General features: G+C 39.9%; 1 protein-coding gene and 1 non-coding gene across 6 annotated transcripts in view; both read right to left on the minus strand.

The window, feature by feature from the left end:
- Mamld1 (mastermind like domain containing 1) overlaps nt 1-26,998 on the minus strand; it is a 135,635-nt gene that overhangs the window by 59,511 nt on the left and 49,126 nt on the right. The window lies entirely within an intron of this gene.
- Nucleotides 26,766-26,872, minus strand: LOC129678104 (U6 spliceosomal RNA). Its single transcript, XR_008720319.1, has one exon. It is a non-coding gene; the product is annotated as a U6 spliceosomal RNA (small nuclear RNA).

Raw genomic sequence — 26,998 nt, forward strand, 5'->3', positions numbered from 1 at the left:
CAGCCCCAACTTATTGCAATGTAAAGACAAAGACTGGGTAAGAGTGACAGAAAAATGACACTCCACCTATAGAAGATAACTAATTTCAATGGTGCTTTCTTAGTTAAAGTTTTATTTTTGTGAAGAGATACCATGACCAAGACAAGGCTTATAAAGGGCAACTTTTAATTTGCGCTGGCTTATGGTTTCAGAGGTTTAGTCAATTATTGTCATGGCAGGAAGCATGGTGGGATGCAGGCAGACATGGTACTAGAGAAGTAGCTGGGAGTTCCACCAGAGCATTTAAGACCTCAAAGTCCCACTTCCACAATGACACACTTTCTCTAACAAGGCGATACATCCTCCAGTAAGGGCACATTTCCTAATGTGCCACTCCCTATCGCCAAGCATTCAAACACATGAATTCATGCAGGCCAAACCTATTCAAACAATTGCAAATGGCGAATAATTTGCTCAGAAGATACAGACATAAGTCACAAGAAAATAATGCACTGAGAACTTAAGCACAAAAATCTGAGTGAAAATGTTTAAGATGTCGAAAAGGAATCATGACATTCTTTTTTAAATTTTTTTATTTAACTTTTATTAATTACACTTTATTCATTTTGTATCCCCCCATAAGCCCCTCCCTCCTCACCCTCCCTCCTCTTTCTGCATGCATGCCCCTCCCCAAGTCCACTGATAGGGGAGGTCCTCCTCTCCTTCTTTTTGACCTTAGTCTATCAGTTCTCATCAGAAGTGGCTGCATTGTCAGGGTTCTAGGTTATCTCCATGAACAGTCCTTGGTTGGAGTATGAGTCTCTGGAAAGTTCCCTGTGTTCAGATTTTCTTGTTCTGTTGCTCTCCTTGTGGAGTTCCTGTCCTCTCAAGCTCTTACTATTTCCCACTTCTTACATAAAATTCCATTCACTCTGCCCGCCAGTTGGCCATCAGGCTCAGCATCTGCTTTGACAGTCTGCATGGCAGAGGTTCTCAGAGGCCCTCTGTGGCAGGTTCCTAGTTTGTTTCCTGTTTTCTTCTTCTGGCTTTCAGAGGCCCTCTGTAGCAGGTTCCTAGGTTGTTTCCTGTTTTCTTTTTCTTCTGATGTCCATCCTCTTTGCCTTTCACGATGGGGATTGAACATTTTAGTTAGGGTCCTCTCTTTTGCTTAGTTTGTTTAGATGTACAGATTTTAGTGGGTTTATTCTATGTTGTATGTTTATATGAGTGAGTATATACCATGTGTGTCTTTTTGCTTCTGGGACAACTCACTCAGGATGATCCTTTCCAGGTCCCACCATTTACCTGCAAATTTCATGATTTCCTTATTTTTCATTGCTGAGTAATACTCCATTGTATAGATGTACCATAATTTCTGCATCCAATCTTCAGTTGAGGGGCATCTGGGCTGTTTCCAGCTTCTAGCTATTACAAATAAAGCTGCTACAAACATGGTTGAGCAAATGTCCTTTTTGTGTACTTGAGCCTCTTTTGGATATATGCCTAGGAGTGGTATGGCTGGATCTTGAGGAAGCGCTATTCCTAGTTGTCTGAGAAAGCACCATATTGATTTCCAGAGTGGTTGTACAAGTTTACATTCCCACCAGCAATGGAGAAGGGTTCCCCTTTCTCCACAACCTCTCCAGCATGTGTTGTCACTTGAGTTTTTGGTCTTGGCCATTCTGAAGGGTGTAAGGTGAAATCTCAGGGTTGTTTTGATTTGCATTTCCCTAATGGCTAATGAGGTTGAGCATTTCTTTAAGTGCTTCTCTGCCATTCGATATTCCTCTACAGAGAATTCTCTGTTTAGCTCTGTTCCCCATTTTTTAAAGTGGATTACTTGGTTTGCTGCTTTTCAGACATTCTTAAAAGAAGGAAAACCAAGGAGATTAATCAACACCACACCTTTACTAAGATAAAAATTAAAGGAAGTTCTCCCAACAGAGAACAGTTGAAGAAGAAATGCTAGTATTAGCAAGGAAGAAAGAATAATGGAAAGAGAAAAGCAATATGGCTAAATAAATAGATTTTCTTCATGATTAAATTTCCTAAATTAGTTGATGGTTGAATTATCAATTATAATATTATTCTAATATAGTTCTAAATGTGTGTGGAAGAAATATTTAACACAATTACATTATAAACAGAAGTAAAAAAGGGTAGAAAGAAATGAAAAGTTTTTCTACGTCATTAAAGGTAGTAAAAAGTTGAAACTAGTTGTACATTTTAAGTCACGCGTGCCTACACACACACACACACACACACACACACACACACACACACACCACAGTAGTACTGAGAGCAATCACCACAAAAAGATGAAGTATAAAATACTATACTTGAATCAAATATTTTTGTAAACATCACTGAAGTAAACCATAAAAAGTAAGGGAAAAGAAAAGTTGAGACAGAATTCGTGGAATTTTGAAACTACATAAGTGGGTAGGAATCAACACTAATATCAACAAGTATATTAAACAATGACCTAAGAGATTAGCAAATAGGATAAAAACATAAACTAATAATGTAGTATTTAAAGAAAATTGCTAAAATATAATAATATGAGGAGATTGAAAGTGAAGTGATAGAAAACATGCGTGTGGAGATTAAGTTTTCTCAGACCATTTGTTGAAAATGCTTTTTATCCCATATATATGTCTGGCAAAATAAATCAGGTAGCTGCAGTTTTGTGGACTTATATCTAGGTCCTCAACTCTATTTCATTGATCTATGTGCTGTAAACATGCTGTTTTCATTACCACAGTTCTGTAGAATAATTTGAAATCAGGTATGGTCATAACTCACACAGCAATTTGTTGTTATTGTTGAGGTTTGCTTTGGCTGTCCTGGGTCTTTTGTGCCTCCACATAAAATTTTGGACTGTTTCTGCCTGTGAATAATGGTATTAGAATTTCTATTTGAGATGATTGCACTGAGCTCGTAGATTGCTCTTGAAAAGATGGTCTTTTCATAATATTAATTCTTCCAACCTGTGAGCATGGGATACCTTTCCATCTTCAATGTCTCTTCAATGTCTTAAAATTTCTATTATAAAGGTATTTAATTTTTTTAAAATTCAGGTTTGTTTCCAAATTATTTTGGATGGCTGTTGTGAATGGGATTGTTTCCTTTCTTTTTCAGTCTATGTGTTATTGGTATGTAGGTATGTTGCTTATTTTTGTGTGTCAATTTTATATCTTGTCACTTTGCTCAAATTAATTATTTCTAAGAGTATTTTTGGAGTCGTTAGTGTCTTTTGTATGTAAAATCATGATCTGAAAATAGGGATACCTTGATTTTTTTCCAATTTGTAGCCCTTTTATTTTCTTCTCTTGTCATAGTGTCGCCAAGATTTCAAACATTATATTAATAGAGGATAGGAATGTGGACACCCTTCCCTTATTCCTGATCTTAGTGGGAACTCTTTAGCAGTTTTTCTCCATTGAGCATGATGTTGGCTATAGGCTTGTTGTGTATAGCTTTTATTATATTGAAGAATGCTTCCTCAATCTCTAGCCTCTCCGTGACTCCTCATTACACAATTTGCTTTTTTCAAAGAATTTTTCTGTTCTATTGAGATGACCATGTGGTTTCTGTCTTTTGTTCATTTATGTGATTAATTTACACTAATGGATATTGTATGATGAGCCATCCTTAAAGTGATGAAACAGATCCAAGTTAATCATGATGAGTGATCTTATTTATGTGATGTTGAATTCAGTTTGCCAGTATTTTACTGGGAATTTTAGCATTTTTGTCTAACAGGAAGATCAGTCTGTAATTTTATTTGTTTTTTTTGTTTGTTTGTTTGTTTTGTTTTTGTGTGTGTTGACTTCATCTGGTTTGGGTATCATCAAGATAATGGTGGGTTTTTTTTATGAGATAATTTGAGTAGTTTCTTAAAATTCTGGTAGAATTTTGCTATGAATCTTTTTTTTTTAGTTCAGAAACTTTTTCTTACTGCTTCAATATCATTACTGTTTATAAATCTTCAAAGTATTTATTTAATTTTAGTTTGATTTTGTTATGTCATCTATATCAATCCCCTCATCCCAGGCTAAGTAAATATCATGGAAGGGGATAGAGAAAGGTGATAGAAATCTGTCTTCTGGACAGGACATGACTATTAAACTCTTAAACTCATAGCAGCAATTGTAACCTGCACAAGACTTGTACAAGATCAACCCAGGCCAGATTCTGACATAGATGGGGCAGGGCATCTCCAAACTGATGTCATACTGGGGAGCTATTGGCAGTAGATAGTTGTTATAGGAGGAAGGATTACTGTTTTTAGAGGAAGTAGACATTGACATACTATCTATGCTCAAGTGGATGATACCACACTCATGCCTACATTGGCAGCATTAATAAATTGAGTAGGTTAAGAAGAAGATATGACATTTGGATGGAGACATATTGGGAGAAAACAAGGTTTGGGAGTTGGAAGAGGGAACTGGAGAGTAGATATCATCATATGTATTGTATATATACATGAAACATTAAATAAATGAAAAAAAAAAAACCCTTCCAGGCTTGATGGCACACACCTGTAATCCCAGCACTCAGGAAGGCAGAGGCAGGCAGATTCTGTGAACTGGAGGCCACCCTGGTCTACAAAGTGAGTCCAGGGCAGCTAGAACTGTTACCGAAAGAAAACTGTCTCAACAAACCAAAAACAAACAAACAACAAAAAAAGAAAGAAACTATTATAAAAGGAAATAAATTATGCAAACACCAATTTAAATGAAATAAAGACTATTTCAGTAATATTAAATAAGGTAGACTTTAGAGCAAAGAAAATTATTGGGGATGGGCAACATTACATAATGGTAAAAGGTTCAATACACTACAAAGACATCTTACAAATAGCAGAGCTGAAAAAATACAAGATATTCAAAGGAACTAAAATGATCTACAAAATTTACAAGTATTGAAATAATAGATGATGTTTTTATAACTATAATAGAACCAACTTAGAAAACAGACAAACAATTTCAAAACATATAGAAACAAAAGCACTAGCTTCAAAATTGTGTCAGAATTTTGAAGGAAAGAAATGAAATATGTTGAAATGAATGAAAATGAAACCATAGTTTATCAAAACTCATGAAATATGAGTAATGTTGTTCCAAGAGTGATTCACAGCACTTAATGCTTACATTGGGACTGAGGGAATGACTTCAGCTCTCAAAGTACTTTGAAAAAAAAATAGAAATTCAAAAGCAAGCAGAAGGAAATAGTAAAAAAATAAAAAATTATGCTGAAAACAAAAACAAGAGAAAAGCCTAATGAAAGAGATAGATTTGAGAAAATTAGTAAAGTTGTTGAACCTGAAAACTAAAAGTTTCACTGAATGAAAAAAGGAATTATTACTACACACTGCAGATGAGAAAACAACATTAAACACATGAGTACTGAGCCAGCATTACATGCCCAGAACAAGCTATAAGTGTCTAAACTATTGTTTAGAATTTTTCTGAACACGTTGCTCTGTGATTTTTTTTATCTGGACAGTCTGTGGTTTGGGTGTCAGGATAATACAACAACCTGGCAAGTGTTCCATGAATGACGTCATGCTCATATAGAGTTGATAATAACTCTTCTTTCAATACTTCAGAGAGAAGAAAATTACCAGCTGATCTTCCTGACAGACATGGATTAAAACAGTCCCAATAAATGCTCGCAAACTGAATTCTGTATCACACTGAAAATATCAGTTATCATCTGACACTCTCTGAGGCTAGAGCCTTCCTTTTGCCAAAAGCCTTCCTTTTGTGTGTGTGTGTGGGGGGGTAATTGAGGCCAGGACCTCCTATGTGCTCTACCACTAAGGCACATTTCAGTCCATTCAAACTTTCACTTCAGGGGTTTTAACAATTATGATTTCTTTTTTCAAAAGTAAAAATGACAGAGTTTTTAATATAGGGAAATTTGGTCATTTCGGCTTAGGAAAATCATTCCATTTTTCTCATCAATCCATCAGTGTTCTCTACTACAGTAACAGGTAAAGAATAAAAATTATATGATACAAACAACATTAAGCATGCTCTAGATAACATTGCATGAACATGAGATTTCTGCCTTTAGAAAACATTTAGTGGGGGCTGGAGAGATGGCTCAGTGGTTGAGAGCACTGTCTGCCCTTCCAAAGGACCCAGGTTCAATTCCCAGCACCCACATGGCAGCTCACAACTGTCTGTAATACCCATTCCAAGGGATCTGACACCTTCACACTAATGCACATAAAATAAAGTTAAATAAAATTTTAAAAAATTTAAGAAAAGAAAACATTTACTGACAATGCCACATGCTGAAAAGAGTACGGCAGAACTCTGCTCATCCATGGCTGGTGGGCATTTAAAATGGTGTAGTTGCTCTGTAAGTTGGAAAGCTTCTTATGGATAAAAGGATGAAAATACCAGTAACCTTACTCCTAGATGTTTATCTAGAGACATGAGAATGAAAGTGTGTAACATAAGGTTTTAGAACATATGTATTTGTATGGTATCATTTTCTTGATTTTGACATTGTATAGCTGGTATGGAACATGTAACTTTGAGGAACACTGTGTGAGGGGTAAGGGGGGGCTTCTATCTCCTGTGTTTGCACTTTACAGTGAATCTAATAATTTCCAAATAAGAAAGTGAATGTTACTTAAAAAGATTTCAGCCTCCAGATCCAGGACACATTGATTCATCATATTGCCTCTGAGACATTTCTTCCACGGCATTCTTGCTTCAAGCAATTTATAGATGTTTGTATATCCCTTTATATTTAAAACAACAACTGTCTCTACTTCAGCATTTCCTTATGTCTTCTATGAACCAAACCTGAGGCTCTAACTGGGATATTGATCAAATACTAGGGTCAAAATGGTATATATAATAGACAGTTTGTGCAAATGAAGAAGGACAATTGAGACTGCATTAGTGTAGATGCAGCCATTAAGACTGAGCAACACAGGCTCAGCATTTTCAGTCTGTGGGGGTAGAGACTTGGTCATTTCATATTTAGCAACACAAAACCTAAGGACATAATGCAAGCTACCCACTCATTCAACTCTAAAGAAAAAAAATGTAAAAACAAAATCAAAATCAAAACCAGACAAAATCTCAAAAGGCTGGCCTTCTTTTAAAAGACTGCCATGTTTATAGCAGCTTTATTTGTAATAGCCAAAACCTGGAATCAACCCAGATGTCCATCAACGGAGGAATGGGTACAGAAATTGTGGTATTTTTACACAATGGAATACTACTCAGCAATCAAAAAGGAGGAAATCATGAAATTTGCAGGCAAATGGTGGGACCTAGAAAAGATCATCCTGAGTGAAATATCCCAGAAGGAGAAAGACAAACACGGTATATACTCACTTATATAGACCTATAAGATATGATAAACATAATGAAATCTATACACCTAAAAAAGATAATCAAGAGAGCGGACATGGGGTAAGATTATCAATCCTCGTGTTGAAAGACAGAGGGGATGCGCATTGAACATTGACAGGAGTCTACTGAGCGCATTTGAAAGACTCTAACTAGCAGTGTTTTCAAAGCAAAGACTCATGACCAAACCTTTGGCAGAGTACAGGGAATCATAAGAAAGAAGGGGAGTTAGTCTGATGAGGAAAGGATAGGAGCTCCACAAGGACCAAATACATCTGGGCACAGGGTGTTTTCTGAGACTGACATGCAACCAAGGACCATGTATGAAAGTAACCTAGAACCCCTGCTCAGATGTAGCCTGTGGTAGCTCAGTAACCAATTGGTTTCCCATAGTGAGGGGAATAAGGACTATTTCTAACAGGAACTCAATGACTGGCTCTTTGGCCTCCCCACCCCCCAAGGGAGGAGCAGTCCTATTAGGCCACAGAGGAGAGCTTTGCAGCCAGTCCTGAAGATACCTGATAAAACAGGATCAGATGAATGGGGAGGAGGTCCCCCCTATCAGTGAACTTGGCAAGGGGCACGGTGGAGATGAGGGAGGGAGGGAGGGACTGGGAGGGAATGAGGGATCGGGACATGGCTGGGATACAGAGTTAATAAAATGTAACTGATAAGAAAAAAATAAAATTAAAAAAAAAGACTGATTACTCTTGATGTCATGCTCTGCCCTTTTTTGTTCTCCAAATCCAACACAAAGGGCACAAGTTTGGGTGGGGACAGTTACTGGGGCTTCCTGAACAAAGGCTTGAATCTGTGTCTTGAACGACAGTCTACACCTTCACCACCACAATTGTTGTGCTTGGGTACTGGCTGGGCCAGGGCTGAGAAGAAAGAGCTGGAAGAGCTATATAGCTGGCTGGCTGTGGGTAGACTGGAAGGCTGAGATTACTCTTCTCCAGACTTGCAAAATGGATGGTAGAAAGGAGTAAAGAGCTAAGAATCGGAAGAAAATGCCTCCCAAGAAACAGACCACCATTCTATTGCCACAAGCCTCAGGCCATCCTGACCCACAGGACACTGGTTAACCATTATTCATCACTATCTCCACTAACAATCTGTGGTACAGATCAAAGAGGATATCTTAACCCAGAGAACTAAGGGAGGAACAGGAAGAGGTCAGATGTGCACAGAAAGAGCTTGCTATTTAGGGGCTCCCTCTGTGCGCCCCTTGTCTAAGTAGGAAGTTATTTGTCTGATATCCTGGTCCTCATTCAGACAGGAGTGAAGTCTTTGATATGTCAGTATCCCTAAAACAGTGGTTCTCAACCTTCATAACGCTGCAACCCTTTAGATACAGTTCCTCATGTTCCAATGTTTTCCCTACCATAACATTATTTTCATTGCAACTTCGTAACTGTAATTTTCTACTGTTGTGGATCATAATATAAACATTTGTGTTTTCTGATTGTCTTAGGCCACCCCTATGAAAGGCTCATTTGAACCCTAGAGGGGTTGTGACCCACAAGTTGAGAACTGCTGCCCTAGAGTGTTCATGCCTACAGTAGGGTCTTAGGAACTATTAATGGATGGATCTGCAGGGTGCACTCAAGCTTAGGTGACAATCTTCCCTGAAACTTCTTCAGGAATTTAGTTAACTTGGCCAAGAGCTTCATTGATTGTGTACTCGAGCACAAGTGAGCTTAGCAATGTATACTCTTATTAAACATTTCTGCACACGTGAGGCTGTTTTGACTCTATGTAAGAGCTGCAAGGTATATAATTATAGTTTTGTGCTAATAAACATATTAATATTTGAAAATGTCACTTTTTTACTTTGAAAAGTTTAATTAAAAAAAAACATACACACAAGTGAGCCTGGGCATGAGGCTTAGTTAGTAGAGTACCTGCCCATTGTGCAGAAAGTCCTACGTGGGATTTGATCTTCAGTACTACATAAAAAAGATATGGTGGCACATGCCTGTAATCCTAGGATTTGGGAGGTGGTGGCAAGATGATCTGAAGCTTAAGGTCATCTCTGGCTACATAGCTAGCTTGAGGTCAGCCTAGGATTCATGAAACTTTGTCTCAACAAAAAGGGGAGAAAAACCCCAATAATCTAAAGCTAATACCAAGAAATTGGAAACTCTACACGCTGCTGCTGGGTGTGTGTGGAGGAGTATAGCTGTTATGAGAAGTAGTTAGTGCAGAGTAGCCATACAATGCAGAAACTCCACTCAATGCTACAAAGACTGGAACCCACACATTCCAAGAGGTACTATGTGCAATAACCCCAAATACCCACTATCATGTGTGTGGATAGAAAAAATGTCAAGTATCTACCTAAGACAATACTACTCAGTATTAGACAAGTCAGGATTGCCAAGCACTGCACAGATATGCCTCAGAAGCATTGTGCCAAGGAAGGGACCATATGATGTGTAATTCTATTTGTTTTCATTCTCTATTCTATTTATTTGTTTGTCTGTTTAAATTCTGAGTTTGCTATATAATTACAAATTTTCTCCTTACCTTTCCTCCCTCCAAATCCTCCCATATATCCCTCCTTGTTCTCTTTCAAATCCATGCCCTCTTTTTTTTTATTAATTGTTGTTTTACACACACACACACACACACACACACACACACACACACACACACATGCACACATGCACACATGTGCAAATGCACACACTTCAAATATAAATACAACCTGACCCAGTCTATATAATGTTACTTGTATGTGTATGTTTTCAGGGATGACAATTTGTTTGGTTTGTTTGCTTGTTTTATTTAGGGGGCCGGGTTTCAAGATAGGGTTTCTTTGTGTAGCTAACTCTGTATACCAGGCTGGCTTCCAACTCACAGAGATCTACCTGCCTCTGCCTCCTGAGTGCTGGGATTAAAAGCAGGTACCACCACTACCTGGCTTCCATTTGTTATTTTTAAATATGTATTTATTTATTTAGTTTTTCTGTGTTTTACCACCAAGTATGTGCACCATATGCATGTCTGATGCCCACCAAGCCAGAAAAGGGTGTCATATACCAGAGAATCAATGTTACAGATGATTCCAAGTAAATATCGGTGCTCTGAAAGATCTTCTGCTAGAACAGCAAGTGCTAGTAACTGATGAGTCACCTCTCTAGCCCTCTCCAATTTTATTTGTATGAAATGTCCAGAACAGGCAAATCCATAAACCTATGGGTTGCCTATAGCTGGGAATCTGGAAAAATGTGGATAGATTTCTTACAAGTACTGAGTTTCTTCTGAAGATGATGAAACTATTCTGGAATTAATTGTGGGGATAATTGCTCATCTCTGGGAACACACTAAAACAGAACCACATACCTTCAATGCATAAATTCATGGTGTGTGAATTACGTTCTAACAAAGTTGCTTTTATCAAGTTAAAATTGTCATCATTCCTTACTCCAATTCAGGATTGTAGAAAGCTGCTCTTTGTAAAGAAAGGATTAAGTAACATCTAACTTTTTTTTAGAGGAAATAGATGTTTTTAGCCTCCATGTTAAGCAAGATTGACTCCTTTTGAAACTGGACACTGCCATGTATTTGCTTAGGTTTTCAGCTACTGAGACACTAGTGCTGGAAACCCTTCCTCACTGGCTAGGTGATCATCGAGTCACTTGCAAAGCTGAAGCAGGATGTTAGCAGGCACCTATCACTGTTGATTTAGGCCGCGTGCGCTGCTGTTATTTCACAGGGATCTCCAATGTCTCCATATTGTCTTTCAGGATTTCTTCATGCCATCCAAGTTAAAAATGCGCACTCCTAGGGTGTGAATTGCCACCCAGTAGCAAATTTGCTTCCTGGCAAATACAATTACACCATGGCCCCACCCTTTGGGCTCAGAGTGCAGAATTCTGCTTCAAAGAGCCAGAAATTGTACAAACCTCCAAGTTCATTGCCAGCAAGCTGCTTCTCCAGCTGGCCATGTTGGGAAAACTTACTTGACTCAAAAACTAAACAAAACATGGTGACCACTCATCATGGCAAGTAGAGAAAAGATTTCTAGAATTTCAGAAGAGCAAGAATAGAGAGCATTCAAGCAGTGATGACAATGCTGACCTTGTCACATTCCAGCCTTCAAGGAAATGCAAAGTGGAGATTTTTCAAAACTCACTTCTATAAAGATGTAAGCCATCCTTGGACAGGACTCCCATTACACTTTTTCTACCATTCAGTTTTGGATATGCATTAGATCTTGGATTAGATCTGGTAATACAAACTGAAAGGCCTGGCAATATCTGAGCTTTTTCCCATTGCAATAAATGTCTACTCACTTAGTTCATCTAAGCTTTTCCATAGCTGGTTACCAAAGTCCTAGTTGTATTGGAAAGTATTGGGAAACCATTTTGGTCTTTTCCATATCCTGAGCCATTAATAAACTGGATTATACACACAGACAAGTAGATGTAGATAGACATCTCTGTGAATTCTCTGGTACTAAACTCTATAGGACCTGGGGAAAGAGTCCTTCTTCAGGCGTGGGGTCAGTCCTCTCAGTGATGGTGAATATCTGATCCTTCTACCTGCTCATGAAAGTGGACTTGATGTTCAGTTGGCCCTTGGGTAGTCTCTCAGCTGATCAACAAAGGAAACAAGGACAGTATCTAGCTGCTGATTCATTTTTTTTTTTTTTGCCAATATTTACCAATCAGCTATGGTCCCAAAGGTCTTTTTCTTTTTCTCCTAGAAATGATTTTCTAACAGCATGTCTTCTAGACTTTTCATATAGGATTAACTAGAAATGCTGAACAAGAAAGAAGGAAAGTGTTTGGAAATTGCCTGCTTTTGTAGAGATTTCAGCAGGCAATCACCTCTGACTGTTGAAAATTTCATAGACACATTACACTGGAGCCCAGATGCCAGCTAGAACAATAGGCAGAGACAAGCACGTAAGCTTGATAGTAGACTGAGCATGGGCCTTGGAGACAAAGGTCTAGGGTCCACTCATCTTCAAGTCACTTGAATTTTGGGGGTATCTTGAATTTCTCACCTGCAAAATGGGGCTGATTCTCTCTGCTCTGTCCCTTCACAAGGTATGTATAAGAGTACTTGACCTCCTTTAAGTTTGAAAGCTCTACTTGGGCAGAGAGGTTCTGTGTTCATGGGAGGAAAAGGTGAAGGCAGTCCTTTTCCGCAGCTGAACTGAATAAACTCTATCTTGCACTGTCTTCCCCAATGTTACAGTGAAACTCAGAAGCTCAAAGTCTTAATATCAGAAGTAAAAAGCAGACACTATAATTCACAACACTTCTTTTTGTACAGATTGGGGAACCAACACAAAAACTTGTTTGGAACCACATGGGCAATAAGTGTCGACTCTAAAAGTCAGATTCACTGTATCCCAACTCAGGACCCAATGTTGTCGGGTTTTAATTGAAGACAGACACTAGGTGCAGTACTCCCTTGGCTCCTCATCCTGAAAAGCCCTGAACATAAAAATCTGCAAGAAAACCTCCCAGGCTGTCCAGTGCCTGTTAGCTTCATAGAGATTGCAACATCTCCCTGCCAAATGTTCACCTATTTAAGTTTCATTTTTTCTTGGTATACTAATGAGGTTAGCCTGGAGGACCCTACCATGTTTTCCAGCTGGCACTATTTCTACGTCAGTGACTGGCTTTCTTCGGTGGTCATCTACAGAGGTCATCTTTCCTCTGTAGTCATTCCCAGACCATGTGCACACAATTCTTTTCAGAGTCTACTGATAGAAACCTAGACTAATTCCATATTCCCAGTAGAGTTTATGAGTAAATTTAAGGACCCTCTCTTCACATGAAAGCAAACACTAGTAACAACCCCTCATCACCTCTAACTTACAGCAAATCCAGAGTAGCAGAACCGTGCACCTATTAGGATTTTGATCACCAAGGATTCATCACAATCAGAGCCCAAAAGAAAATAGGACATAGCTGGAAGAGAGAGAGAGAGAGAGAGAGAGAGAGAGAGAGAGAGAGAGATCAGAAGCTCATTGTCACTGGACATTGAAAAGAGGTGTCTTTATAGTTCTTCTGTATCTACTCTTCAATTATAATGTTAGGTCTAACAAAGAAGATACTTAAGAAAACAGATGAAGGTGGAAGGGTGCTAAACAAACAGCCCAAACTGACCATGTATTATAAGAACTTAAGCAACAATTTAAAAAATCTCAACTATTAGGAAAGAAAAGATCTGAAGAGTTCCAAGTAAGCAGGTCTTCCATTAGATGGATTTTCAATAAAGAGGAAATCCATAGTACTAGCCCTTAAAACCAGCCTGATGGGAGAAAATGTGCTGCAGTAGCTGTCATGATGAAATCAACTCTCTCCATTCTTGGAAATGAATCCTTACAAAGATTTTTACATATTATTTCCCAAGTGAAAGAAAACAGTTAAGGGTGCTATCCATAGAATCTGAGGAAACAATATAATTTTCAAGATTATTTCTTCATTGCAAGTTGACAACATTGGCTCCAGTTTAGAACAAAAGTAGAGAAATGCTGTTATACATTTTGGAAATGGTTGCTAGATATTTCCCTTAAAGAAGACAGTCAACAAAGCAAACACAAGCAGGCATTGAAGATAAAGGCAGTTTTATAGGCTGCACAGCATGATTAACAGGCAAGACCACTGCTTTGCATATAGCCAGCTTTTAGCTCCTGAAAGGCCTGGGAGGGAGAGCTGATAGGAATGCTTTCAGTAGACTACCCTGGTTGACAACAAGCCTGATTTTCGCTCCACTTCTATTGCCTGGTCTATGTCAAGTTCACAGATTTATTAAGCATGAAGTTCCACCACTGCCATCTAGCTCTTGCAAAGTAAAAGCTGCCAAGTCCTAAGCAGATTGTAGATGCAGCTCACTTGACCTATGGGCCCAAACAACTCCATCCAGTAAGCCAAGGGCTAATACAGGAGCAAATAAAACATCTTGTTTTTATCAAGCCATTCTTTTCTGAGTCAGAAGGAAAACATGCTGTTGGCTCCAGTGTTTGTCAGTGTGCTAGCTCATAAGAAAGAGGAAACTTGGGGAAGGTGAACAGAGTCCTGTTTCAGGCTTCTTGCATAAAGCTCAGTCATCTTCAGTCTGCTTTGCTATTCTGAAGAGACACCTGAAATGCTAGAAAGGTCTGTCAGTTGTGTCCAACCTTTCTATCTTTTTTTGAATCTACCTATCTATCTACCTATCTATCTGTGTGCATGGGTACACAAACATACCATGGCATGGGTGTAGAGATTACAGGATACTTGAAGGAGTTGGGTCTCTCCTTCCTTCATGTGGGTTTGAAGCTTGAACTGAGGTCAATGGGCTAGGAAGCAAGTGGCTTTAGCAGCTTAGCATCTCTTCCCCTCAATGTTAATCTTTTTGAAATTGCAACCCGGCATTGTTATCTGTACAGTTCAGGCTCTAGGATCTAGCAATTTAGTTCTGATTTTCTTAAATTTTATTTTATTTATTTTAATTAATTACAGTTTATTGACTTTGTATCCCAGCTGTAGGCTCCTCCTTTATTCACTCCCAATGCCTCCCTCCATCCCTCATCTCCTCCCATGCCCATCTCCAAATCCACTGATAGAGGAGGTCCTCCTCCCCTTCCATCTGACCATACCCTATGAGGGCTCATCAAGACTATCTGCATTGTTTTCTTCTGTGGCCTGGCAAGGCTGTTCCTCCCTCAGAGGAGGTGATCAAAGCGCCAGACACAGAGTTCATGTCAGAGACAGCCCCTGTTCCCATTACTAGGGAACCCACTTGGAGACAGAGTTGCCATTGGCTACATCTGAGCAGGGTTGTAGATTATCTCCATGCATGGTCCTTGTTTGGAGTATCAGTCTCAGAAAATACCCCTGTGCCCAGATTTCATGGTTCTGTTGCTCTCCTTGTGGAGCTCCTGTCTCCTCCAGTTTTTTTCTATTTCCACCATCTTTCATTAAGATTCCCTGCACTCAGCCCAAAGTTTGGTTATGAGTCTCAGAATCTGCTTTGATACCCTTCTGGGTAGAGACTTTTTGCATCTTTAGATGCCTTCTGTGGTAGGCTCCTATTCTGTTCCCTGTTTTCTCCCTCTTCTGATGTCCTTCCCATTGGCCTTTCTGAGTGAGGATTGATCATCTTACACAGGGTCCTCCTTCTTGCTAAGCTTCTTTAGGTGTACAGCTTTTAGTATGATTATCCTTTATTATATGTCTAAAACCCACATATAAGTGAGTATATACCATGTTTGTCTTTCAGCTTCTGGGATACCTGACTCAGGATAATCTTTTCTAGTTCCCACCACTTGCCTGCAAATTTCATGATTTCCTTGTTTTTGATTGCTGAGAAGTATTCCTTTTTGTAAATGTACTACAATTTCTGTATCCATTCTTCTGTTGAGGGACATCTGGGTTGTTTCCAGCTTCTGGATATTACAAATAAAGCTGCTAAAAACATGGTTGAACAAATGTCCTTGTTGTGTATTTGAGCATCTTTTGTATATATGCCTAGGAATGGTATTGCTGGATCTCAAGAAAGTGCTATTTCTAATTGTCTGAGAAAGTGCCAGATTGATTTCCAAAGTGGTTGTACAAGTTTACATTCCCACCAGAAATGGAGGAGGGTTCCTCTTTCAGTACATCCTTTCCAGCATGGATTTTCACTTGAATTTTTGACCTTAGCCATTCTGATCGGTGTAAGACAGACACTCAGAGTTGTTTTGGTTTTCATTTCCCTGATGACTAAGGATGTTGAGCATTTCTTTAAGTGTTTCTCTGCCATTTGATATTCCTCTATTGAGAATCATTTGTTAAGCTCTGTACCCAGTTTTTAAATTGGATTACTTGATTTGTTGCTGTTTAACTTCTTGAGTTCTTTATATATTCTGGATATTAACCCTCTGTCAGATATAAGGTTGGTGAAGATCCTTTCCCAATCTGTAGGCTGTTGTTTTGGTCTGACGATAGTGTCCTTTGCCTTACAGAAGCTTTTCATTTTCATGAGGCCCCATTTATTGTTTGCTGAACTTAGAGCCTGTGCTGTTGGTGTTCAGGAAGTTGTCTACAGTGCCAATGAGTTCTAGGCTCTTCCCCACTTTTTGTTCTAACCGATTTAGTGTGTCTGGTTTTCTGTTGAGGTCTTTGATCTACTTGGACTTTATTTTTACACAGGGTGATAAACATGGATTTATTTGCATTTTTCTACATGTAGACATCCAGATAGACCAGCACCATTTGTTGAAGATGCTGTCTTTTTTCCATTGTATAATTTTTGCTTCTTTGTAAAAAATCAAGTGTCCATAGGTATGTGGGTTTATTTCTGGGTCTTCTATTTGATTTAACTGATCCACCATTCTGTTTCTATGCCAGTACTGTGCAGTTTTATTACTATTGCTCTGTAGGACAGCTTGAGATCAGGGATGCAGATACCTCCAGAAAACCCATTGTTGTACAGAATAGTTTTGGCAATTCTGAGACTTTTTTTTCTTTTTCCATATGAAGTTGAGAATTTTTCTTTCAAGTTCTTTAATGAATTGTATTGGCATTTGTATGGGAATTGCATAGACTCTGTTGATTGCTTTTGGTAGGATGGCTATTTTCACTATGTTAATCCTACCGATCCATGAGCACGGGATATCTTTCCATCTTCTGATATCTTCAATTTCTTTCTTCAGAGACTTGAAGATTTTTTTGAACAGGTCTTTCTTTCATTTGCTTGGTTAGTGTGACACCAAGGTACTTTATGTTATTTTTGGCTATTGTGAAGGATGTCGTTTCCCTAATTTCTTTCTCAGCCCTTTTGTCTTTTGTATACAGGAGGGCTTCAGATTTTTTTAAGTTAACTTTGTATCCATCCACTTTGCTGAAGATGTTTATCAGCTGAAGGAGTTCTCTGGTTGATATTTTGGGGTCACTCATGTGTACTACCATATCATCTGCAAATAGTGATACTTTGATTTCTTATTCACTGATTTGTATCCCATTTATCTCCTTTTGTTGTCTTATTGCTCTAGCTAGGACTTCAAGTACTATGTTGAAGAGATATAGAGAGAGTGGGCAGCCTTGCCTGGTCTCTGACTTCAGTGGGATTGATTTATGTTTGTCTCCATTTAGTTTGATGTAGGCTATAGCCTTGCTAAATATTGTCTTTACTATGTTCGGATATGTGCCTTGTATCCCTAATCTCTCCAAGACTTTAAACATGAATGGGTGTTGGATTCTGTCAAATGCTTTTTTGGCATCTCGGGAGATGATCTTGTGGTTTTTCTCTCCTTCACTTTGTTTATATGGTGGATTACGTTGATGGATTTCTGTACATTGAGTCACCCATGTAGTCTACTTGGTCATGGTGGATGATATCTTTGATGTGTTCTTGGATTCGGTTTGCAAGTATTTTATTGAGTATTTTTGCATTAATTTTCGTAAGGGAGATGAGTCTGTAGTTCTTTTTTTGTTGCATCTTTGTGTGGTTTAGGTATCAAGGTGACTGTGGCTTCATATAATGAGTTTGGTAATGTTCCTTCTGTTTCTATTTTTTTTAACTTTTATTAATTACACTTTATTCATTTTGTATCCCCCCATAAGCCCCTCCCTCCTCTCCTCCCGGTCCCACCCTCCCCCCTCCTTTCTGCATGCATGCCCCTCCCCATGTCCACTGATTTGGGAGGTCCTCCTCTCCTTCTTTCTGATCTTAGTCTATCAGTTCTCATCAGAAGTGGCTGCATTGTCAGGGTTCTAGGTTATCTCCATGAATAGTCCTTGGTTGGAATATGAGTCTCTGGGAAGTTCCCTGTGTTCAAATTTTCTTGTTCTGTTGCTCTCCTTGTGGAGTTCCTGTCCTCTCCAGCTCTTACTATTTCCCACTTCTTACATAAAATTCCATTCACTCTTTTGTGGAATAGTTTGAAGAGGATTGGAGTTAGTTCTTCTTTGAATGTCTGGTAGAATTCTGCGCTGAAACCTTCTGGCCCTGGCCTTTATTGGAAGGAAGACCTTTGATGATTGCTTATATTTCCTTGGGGGATATAAGACTATTTAATCTATTTACCTGATCTTGATTTGATTTTTGTAAGTAGAATCTATCAAGAAATTTGTCCATTTCATTTAGATTTTCAAATTTTGGAGCATATAAGTTTCTGTAGTTAGACCTAACTATTATTTGGATTTCCTCAATGTCTGTTGTTATGTCCCCCTTTTTCTTATGTTGCCCACAGTGAGGGTGTGGTTGGAGGGATTTGATGTCTGGCTGCTAGCTAGAGAGACCCTGTATCTGTGATTTTGTATGCACTCACTTAAAGGTGCACTCACTCGCTTGCAGGCCTAATTGGAAAGCACAGTGGTTCCCTCTGTTCTCTACTCTCAGAATTGGGCCCAAAGGGGCAATTGAGAGTGTAGGAGATGGGGCGGAGCTAAGATGGCGACTAGCACACACAGTTTCCGAGCTGTGGAAGAAATAAAGTTCTGAGTTGATGAGTGGAAGAACTTCTGAAGCCAGGGAAACAACGGAGAGACTTTCTAAACAACAGGGAACATCGCAGGAGGTGAAAACCTTGGTCTCAGGTCACCCAGGGACTTTTTTGGGGAAGGTGAGAAACGATCCTTTGATCTCTCGGCACTCCCCTCCCCCAGACCTCCCTCCTCCTCGGCACAGCGGACTCGCCTTTCTCAGCGCAGACCTAACTGCCTGGGGCCTGCAGCCACTGAGGCGGAGCCCCAAGCCCTTTATCTGCAAAGGCCAGCAGTACTGTGTCTCGGAGCCCCAGATTCACGCGCGGCGGCTGCACCATCCTCCCAGGGCCCGAGTCTGCTAGACGCCATACTAGCTCCGCAGGAGCGCCATCACTGACGGTACGGCCCGCCCAATCCCACAGTGACAGAGAATACGCTATATACTCACCAAAACCAGACAGAAACGCCATACAAGCTAGACACACCAGGCCCTGGGCCTCCGAAGCTTGGAGAGCACAGTGAAGAGACCCCAGGACTTCCCAGAAAGCATCTGGACTAGCAACCCAGTCTCCAGTTACAGCGGGACTTTCTAACCTGGCGGCGGAGCAGCACTGAGCTGGCGGGGCACATCAGCCCTCCAGTTTAAGACTAACCAGGGCCAAACCAGAGAACAGAAAGGCTGGTTACCCCGATTCCCACTGACGTGACCACCCTGAAATCTCCAGCTGCAGCAAGACCTCATAACCTGGCAGTGACAACAGCACAGAACTGGCGGAGCACATCAAAGAAGCAGGGCCAAACCAGAGAGCAGAGAGCCCAGATACCCCGTTCTCTGCCAAGTGACCTGCCTATAAGTGAGTGAACCCTTAAGAATCTGCAGCTCCACTGATCCTGGGTCCTGCTAAAACAGAAGCCAGGCATCAAAACCCCTCCCACCCATATACCCACTTTGGGAAACAGAGGGGCACTTGGAACATTGAAGTTCATGCTCTGTGGGTCTAATTGAGGAGTTAAGGCAGTTAATGCCAGAAATTGCGCTGCGATCGTCACTAGCACCTGCGACATATACATTGCAGAGCCCCTCCCACACACTCCAGGGTTCAACATTAGCCATCACTCTGTCCCTTGAGACACACGCCCACGCCCACTTACACACACACACACACATATACACACGCACGCACGCTTGCATTTGCCTCTGTTTGCGCCTGCGTACTTTCCTCCCACAGGTACAGCTAGTCCTCAGCACACGCTAAGGACACGGGACCTCTCTCAACTTCCTGAAGAATTCTCCAGACTCGAGAGAGAGACAGTACCAGTCTGATCGACAGAATCCAAAAACAAACAGGGAAGGTCTCAGATAAGCCAATGGCCAGGGGTAGGCGAAAGAACACCTCCAACATAAATCAGGACATCATGACTTCACCAGCAAACCCCAAAAGCGATGGATACTCCAATTCATCAGAAGCACAGGAAAATGACCTTAAAGCCATGCTTGCTCAATTATTTGAGGCTCATAAGGAGGAAATGAACAAATCTTTCAAAGAGTTGGCCAGTCAATTGGAGGTAAAGAAAGAAGAAATAGACAAAACCCTTAAAGAAACACAGGCAAACATAGCCAAACAAATAGAGGCACAAGTAGAGAAAAAATTAGTGGCATACAAAAAGGAAATGAACTAAGAAATAGAGTCCATCGTAGAGAGACAGGAATCCAAATTCAAACACATAAAAGAAATGGTGCAAGACATGAAAACAGAATTAGAATCAATAAAGAAAACACAAAATGAGAAAACTCTTGAGCTGGAGAACTTGGAGAAAAGATCAGGAACCACAAAAGTAAGCATCACCAACAGAATACAAGAGATGGAAGAGAGAATCTCTGGAGCTGAAGACACACTTGCAGAAATTGATACTTCTCTCAAAGAAAAAGTAAAATCAGAAAAATTCCAATCACAAAATATCCAAGAAATTAAGGATGCTATGAAAAGACAAAATCTAAGAATAATAGGAATTGATGAAAAAGAAGACTCCAGGCTCCAAGGACCAGAAAATATTTTAAAAAAAATCATAGAAGAAAATTTTCCCAACTTAAAGAAAGAGATGTCCATAAATATACAAGAGGCCTACAGAACACCAAATAGACTAGACCAGAAAAGAAACACATCACATCACATCATAGTCAAAACACTAAATCTACAGAACAAAGAAAAGATATTAAAAGCAGCAAGGGAAAAAGGCCAAGTAACATATGAAGGTAGACCTATCAGAATCACACCAGACTTCTCATCAGAAACTATGAAAGCCAGAAGGGCCTGGGCAAGCATCATGGAGACTCTAAGAGATCACAAATGTCAACCGAGACTACTATACCCTGCAAAGCTTTCAATCAACATAGATGGAGAAAACAAAATATTCCATGACAAAACTAAATTTACGCAATATCTATACAGCAAACCAACCCTACAGAAGATACTAGAAGGAAAACTCCAATCCAACGAAAACGAATTCACCCAAGAAAACAGGGCATACAGATAATATCCCAACAAAAAGGAAAAGAAAACAAGCAATGAAACAAGGTAAGATCATCGACTCCATTACAAAAGGAACTAATATGCATTGGTCAATATTATCTATCAATATTAATGGACTCAACTCACCAATAAAAAGACACAGGCTAACAGAATGGTTACGGAAACAGGACCCAACATTCTGTTGCATCCAAGAAACACACCTATGCAACAAAGATAAACACTACCTCAGAGTAAAGGGCTGGAAAAATGTTTTTCAAGCAAATGGTTCCAGAAAACAAGCTGGAGTAGCCATCCTAATATCTAATAAAATAGACTTTCAACCCAAGTTAATCAAAAAAGATAAGGAGGGCCACTATATTCTCATCAAAGGAAAAATCCAACAAGAGGACATCACAATTTTGAATATCTATGCCCCAAATACAACAGCACCTACATTCGTAAATGAAACAATATTAAAGCTTAAATCATACATTGATCCTAATACCTTAATAGTGGGAGACTTCAACACCCCACTCTCATCAAGGGACAGATCAACCAGACAGACACCAAATAGGGAAATGAAAGCACTCACAGAATCCCTAAATCAAATGGACCTAATAGATGTCTACAGATCTTTTCACCCAAACTCAAAAGAGTACACCTTCTTTTCAGCACCACATGGAACCTTCTCCAAAATAGACCGTATAGTTGGTCACAAAGCAAGCCTCAACAGATACAAAAGGATTGAAATAATCCCTTGTATACTATCTGACCACCATGGACTAAAGCTGGACATCAACAACAACAGAAACAACAAAAAGCCAACACGCACATGGAAACTGAACAACTTACTACTCAATGACAGCTGGGTCAAGGAAGAAATAAAGAAAGAAATTAAAGACTCTCTAGAATTCAATGAAAATGAAGGCACAACATACCCAAATTTATGGGACACATTGAAAGCAGTGCTCAGAGGAAAATTTATAGCACTAAGTGCCTACAAGAAGAAATCCGTAACATCACATACAAACAACTTAATGGCCCAACTGAAAAACCTAGAAAAAAAGAAGCAGATACACCCAAGAGGAGCAGACGGCTGGAAATAATCAAACTAAGGGCAGAAATCAATCAATTAGAAACAAATAAAATTATCCAAAGAATCAATGAAACAAAAAGCTGGTTCTTTGAGAAAATCAACAAGATAGACAAACCCTTAGCCAAACGAACTAAAAGGCAGAGAGAAACCATACAAATCAGCAAAATCAGAAAGGAAAATGGGGACATAACTACAGACACTGAGGAAATCCAAACGATTATTAGGTCATACTACAAAAGCCTATATGGCACAAAATTTGAAAATCTAAATGAAATGGATAACTTTCTTGACAGATTCCATCTACCAAAATTAAGTCAAGATCAGGTAGAAAGACTGAATAGTCCTATATCTCCCAAGGAAATTGAAGCAGTCATTAACAGTCTCCCCTCCAAAAAAAGCCCTGGACCAGATGGCTTCAGCGCAGAATTCTACAAGACCTTCAAAGAAGTACTAACACCAATTCTCCTCAAACTATTCCATAAAATAGAAACAGAAGGAACACTACCAAACTCATTCTATGAAGCCACAGTCACTTTGATAAATAAACCACACAAAGATCCAACAAAAAAAGAGAACTTCAGACCTATCTCTCTTATGAACATTGATGCAAAAATACTCAATAAAATACTTGCAAACCAAGTCCAAGAACACATCAAAGATATCATCCACCATGACCAAGTAGGCTTCATCCCAGGAATGCAAGGGTGGTTCAACATACGGAAATCCATCAATGTAATCCACCACATAAACAAACTGAAGGAGAAAAACCACATGATCATCTCCTTTGATGCTGAAAAAGCATTTGACAAAGTCCAACACCCATTTATGTTTAAAGTCTTGGAGAGATCAGGGATACAAGGCACATACCTAAAGATAGTAAAGGCAATATACAGCAAGCCTATAGCCAACATCAAACTCAATGGAGAGAAACTTAAATCAATCCCACTGAAATCAGGGACAAGACAAGGCTGCCCACTCTCTCCATATCTCTTTAACATTGTACTTGAAGTCCTAGCTAGAGCAATAAGACAACTAAAGGAGATCAAGGGGATACAAATCAGAAAGGAAGAGGTCAAAGTGTCACTATTTGCAGATGATATGATAGTATACATGAGCGACCCCAAAGATTCAACCAGAGAACTTCTTCAGCTGATAAACACCTTCAGCAAAGTGGCAGGATACAAAATCAACTCAAAAAAATCAGAAGCCCTCTTGTATACCAAAGACAAAAAGGCTGAGAAAGAAATTAGGGAAACAACACCCTTCACAATAGCCACTAATAACATAAAGTACCTTGGTGTGACTCTAACCAAGCAAGTGAAAGACCTGTTTGAGAAAAACTTCAAGTCTTTGAAGAAAGAAATTGAAGAAGATCTCAGAAGATGGAAAGATCTCCCGTGCTCATGGATTGGCAGGATTAACATTGTGAAAATGGCCATCCTGCCAAAAGCAATCTACAGATTCAATGCAATTCCCATCAAAATACCAACTCAATTCTTTACAGACCTTGAAAAAAAGATTCTCAGCTTCATATGGAGAAACAAAAAACCCAGAATCTCCAAAACGATCCTGTACAACAACAGATCATCTGGAGGTATCTCCATTCCCGATCTCAAGCTGTACTACAGGGTAACAGTAATAAAAACTGCATGGTATTGGCATAGAAACAGAAAGGAGGATCAATGGAATCGCATAGAAGACCCAGAAATAAACCCACACACCTATGAATACTCAATATTTGACAAAGAAGCCAAATCCATTCAATGGAAAAAAGACAGCATCTTCAACAAATGGTGCTGGACCAACTGGATGTCTACATGCAGAAAAATGAAAATAGATCCATATTTATCACCCTGCACAAAACTAAAGTCCAAGTGGATCAAGGACCTCAACATAAAACCAGATACTCTAAATCAGCTGGAAAAAAAAGTGGGAAACAGCCTAGAACTCATTGGCACAGGAGACAACTTCCTGAACAGAACACCAACAGCACAGGCTCTAAGAGCAACAATCAATAAATGGGACCTCATGAAACTGAAAAGCTCTGTAAAGCAAAAGACACTGTCATCAAAACAAATAGACAGCCTACAGATTGGGAAAGAATCTTCACCAACCCTTTATCTGACAGAGGGCTAATATCAAGTATATATAAAGAACTAAAGAAGCAGAAAAGCAACAAACCAAGTAATCCACTTAAAAAATGGGGAACAGAGCTAAACAGAGAATTCTCAAAAGAGGAACATCGAATGGCAGAGAAACACTTAAAGAAATGCTCAACCTCATTAGCCATTAGGGAAATGCAAATCAAAATGACCCTGAGATTTCACCTTACACCCATCAGAATGGCCAAGATGAAAAACTCAAGTGATAGCACATGCTGGAGAGGTTGTGGAGAAAAGGGAACCCTCCTCCATTGCTGGTGGGAATGTAAACTGGTTCAACCACTCTGGAAGTCAATCTGGCGCTTTCTCAGACAACTAGGAGTAGTGCTACCTCAAGACCCAGCTATACCACTGCTAGGTATATACCCAAAATTTGCTCAAGTACACAACAAGGACATTTGTTCAACCATGTTCGTAGCAGCTTTATTTGTAATAGCCAGAACTTGGAAACAACCCAGATGTCCATCAACGGAGGAATGGATACAGAAATTGTGGTATTTTTACACAGTGGAATACTACTCAGCAATCAAAAAGGAGGAAATCATGAAATTTGCAGGCAAGTGGTGGGATCTAGAAAAGATCATTCTGAGTGAAGTATCCCAGAAGGAGAAAGACAAACTTGGTATATACTCGCTTATATAGACCTACAAGATATGATAAACATAATGAAATCTACACACCTAAAGAAGATAATCAAGAAAGTGGACACAGGCGAAGGTGATTAATCCTCATTTAGAAAGACAAATGGGATGTGCATTGAACTTATGACAGGAGTCTACCACAAAAGGCATCTGAAAGACTCTACCTAGCAGTGTTTCAAAGCAGACACTAAGACTCATAACCAAACCCTCGGCAGAGTGCAGGGAATCATATGAAAGAAGGGAAGTTAGTATGATATGGAAAGGATAGGAGCTCTACAAGGACCAAATATATCTGGGCACAGGGTCTTTTCTGAGACTGACACTCAACCAAGGACCATCTATGGATATAACCTAGAACTTCTGCTCGGATGTGGCCTGTGGTAGCTCAGTAACCAAGTAGTTTTCCAAAGTAAGGGGTACATGGACTATTTCTAACAGGATCTCAAGGGCAGGCTGTTTGACCCCCCCCCCCCAGGGGAGGAGCAGTCTGTTAGGCCACAGAGGAGGACTTTGCAGCCAGCCCTGAAGATACCTGATAAAACAGGGTCAGATGAAAGGGGAGGAGGTCCTCCCCTATCAGGGGACTTGGAAAGGGGCAGGGAGGAGACCAGGGAGGGAGTGTGGGGTTGGGGAGGGAATGAGGGAGCGGGATACAGCTGGGACACAGAGTTAACAAAATGTAACTAAAAAGAAAAAAAAAAGAATTAAGAATAAAATGAAATAATTGCCTTAAAAAAAAAGAGAGTGTAGGAGATATGTCAGCTCAGTGGTGTCCACTGTTTGGTCGCTGAGCAGGGAGACCTGTATTTGCGGTAGCTGCCTCTGCAGTCTCAGTCACAGAGCAAGGAGGCTCCTTCTTGGACTAGCTGATGCCCTGCTGTAGCAGCAGTTCTCGGAGGCCCACCTGCGCTGTTTCAGTCACCAAGAGTGAAAGCTCATTCTTGGGCAACCACTGCCACCTCAGCAGAGCAGGGAGGCCCGTTTTGGGGGCAATGACCACTGCTGACCACCTCTGCACAACTGGGAGACCTGTGCTTCTTTGGGCAAGGGGAAATGCATGGGCATTGAATATTTGCACCCTCAGTCCCCAGAGAAGTCCACGGGTGACCTGGATCCAAACTGTCCCAACTCATGGGTTGTCCCCTCTTGTCCAGGAAGCCTCAATATGGATGTTCTGGCTTCAGCTGCCCCTCTGCTCACCAATTTCAGCATTTCAGATCCTGTGACTCTCAGATACAGTGTGTGCTGGTTGCCACCATCTTGGACAGCCACAATTTATGACTTCTGATTTAATTATTGTTACATATATATGCATGGATATCCTGGTGAGATCATATAGTTCATATGTATTTGGGTTGAGAGATGACCACTTGTGAGTGGATAATTTATCAGGTTTCTTGTCCCTGAAGAAGACAAAGTATTCCTCTCTCAGAGGCTATAGCTCTTCATCTAGAAGTGGCACCTTGTGAGATTCTCTACATCTACACTGCCATATCAACTGGCATTGTAATTGTGCAAGTTGAGTTTAGGCAACACTATGGTTGAGATTTCATGGATACAGCTTCCCTGTCATATACAGAAGACACTGTCTTCACAAATTTGCAGGTCATGTTTGCATAGTAGCCGTGCTAATCTTTTCTGTATTGTTCCAATTTTAGTATATGTGCTGCCAAAATGAGCACCAGAAGACACTATCTTATATCAAGCATCTAGGTCTTTTGGCTCTTAGTGTTTCTGTCCTCTTTTCTGCAATGTTCTCTAATCCTTAGGTGTAGGTGCTGTGTTGTAGATTCATTATCTGTGGTTGA

This window comes from Psammomys obesus, unplaced genomic scaffold, assembly GCF_907164565.1.
Source record: "Psammomys obesus unplaced genomic scaffold, mPsaObe1.curated_primary_1811, whole genome shotgun sequence".
Taxonomy (NCBI): Eukaryota; Metazoa; Chordata; class Mammalia; order Rodentia; family Muridae; genus Psammomys; species Psammomys obesus.